The sequence below is a fragment of the Mandrillus leucophaeus genome, unplaced genomic scaffold, assembly GCF_000951045.1.
Source record: "Mandrillus leucophaeus isolate KB7577 unplaced genomic scaffold, Mleu.le_1.0 Scaffold1170, whole genome shotgun sequence".
Lineage (NCBI taxonomy): Eukaryota > Metazoa > Chordata > Mammalia > Primates > Cercopithecidae > Mandrillus > Mandrillus leucophaeus.
In genome coordinates, this window is record NW_012099988.1 from 128874 (window position 1) to 131065 (window position 2192).

The following is a 2192-nucleotide window of genomic DNA, read 5'->3' on the forward strand; positions in this document are numbered from 1 at the left end:
TTCTGTCTTAGGTCAGGCTATTATAACAAAGATAGACTGAGCCACTTATCAACAACAGAATGTTCTTTCTCACAGTTCTGGAGGACAGAAGTTGAAGATCAGAACACTAGCGTGGTTGGGCTCTGGTGAGAACTCTGTCTTCTGAGTTGAAGACTGTAGACTTTACATTGTATTTTTACCTGACAGATAGTGGAGTAAGGAGCTCTCTGGGGTTTCTTTTATAGAGCCGGTAATCACATTCATGAGGATTCAGAACCTAATTACCTCCCACTTCCTAGCACTGTTACACTGGGAGCTAGGATTTCAACGTACACAGTTTTTGGTGGAGAAATGTTCAGTCTATTGCAATTCTCATTATGTTATTATCAAAAAAGCTGTCATTTTCTCCTAGTCACTTCTGTGTTTCCTCTCTCAATCTCTCTGTCTATTTCTCTCATCTACTTACTCTGTCCAGTATTTTATCCCTCATTCTCTGCCTGTGTCTTTGTCTTTCTCTGTCAATATGTAATTATCTCCCTGTCTTTCTGCTGTATTCCTCAAATTCAGAAAGCAAGCTCCAGTGTTATGAGCTGCCCTAGGCAGAGGCCTACACAACAGAGAATGAGGGAGTGCCCAGGCCCCAGGAGACACTCAGGCTCTCAGTCCACACTGAACCTGGACAGTACCCACGTGAGTGTGCTTGGAAGCCAATCCTCCCACAGCCCAGCTTCAGCTGAGAACACAGCCCCAGCCTCATGGAGCCCCATGTGGAGGCAGCCAGCAAAGCAGTGTCCAGATTCTGGTCCACATAAATCATGAGATAGTAAGCATTTGTTGTTTAAAGGTGCTAAGTTTGGGGACAATGTTGTCAGAGAGAGGCAGATCACTGTCTTCTTCCAGGCCCCAGAGTCATCCTCCCTCTTTTCTTCTCTCCCCCAGGCTCCCTCTAGCCCACACCGGCCTCTTTCTCACATCCTCTGCCAACGTCACCTCTGCCTGCATGTCTCTGCACCAGGAGTAGCATCTCCCTGACATACTGTTCCCAGACTTGTGTAGGGCTGGCCTTCTGTTGTTATCCTGGTCATGGCATAAATGTCACCTCAATGAGGCATTTGGGTCCCTCGAATGCCATGGCTCCCCTGCCCTCCCTCCCAACATCTTACTTTATTATAGCATTTACTCTTCTTTTATATGTACTTGCTTTAGTGTTTTTGTCCATATATCCTCAGACTGTGGGCTCCCTGAGTGGGGGAAAGGGCAGTACAATCATTTCTCAGCACCACATGCTGGGCCCACCAGGGCACTTGGTATAGGTTTAGTTCTGTAGCAGGGTTGCTGAGTGAATAAATGAGGGAATGTCTAACCTCCTTGTCTGCTTCTGATCACCTCATAATGGTATATTTGTTTCTTTTAAGAAACACAATAATCAGAGTTGATAGTAAAACAAATGGCAAAATAATTAAAATTTCTGGTTTCCTGTTGAGTATTTATGATAGCTTTTATTATGTAATTATTCCTGTTATTAAGATTTTAAGTTTTACAACTTTTACATAATTTGATTTTTAAGGAAAACCTGTTTTATTTAACTCTGAGTTGTGACAATAAATTTTATAGTCTATCTCCAAATTCTTCCATAGTTTAACAATTTTATTGTTTTTATGAATGATTTTGACCCTAATATTTATTTTGGAAAGAGGAATTCTACATGTTTCCTGTCTTTATCTGTTAATTCCAAAGGTATGGCACAATGCTGACCACCAGGTCAGACCAAATCACATTTTGTCATCCAGGATTTCGCATCTGATGTTTCAATTAACAGGTGTACAAGTTGATATGTCCAGCAAACCTGGGCCATATGTGCCCTAAAGAATTCTAAATCATTTGATTAATATTTGATTTCCTTGTCTAGTTTTTAAAAATTGTTCATTATAACTTCTTAGTTCATGTATGACTCTGAACTCGTGCACTAGATTTAAATTCTGCAGTTGCTCACATATCTGGCTCATGGTAAAGATGGATCTTTAGATGGAACAAATAATTTGAGAATTTATGACGGGAAAATAATTTCAGGACAGAAAGCAAGAAGGAAAAGTCAATGGTGGGGCAGAAGAAGAGAGAACAGAATCATAAGAGACAGGAGGGAGAGCTGCATGCCAGGAGGCAACCGAAGGACAAGAAAGGGAAAGATTTACTAAAAAATGTGTCTAGTTTTT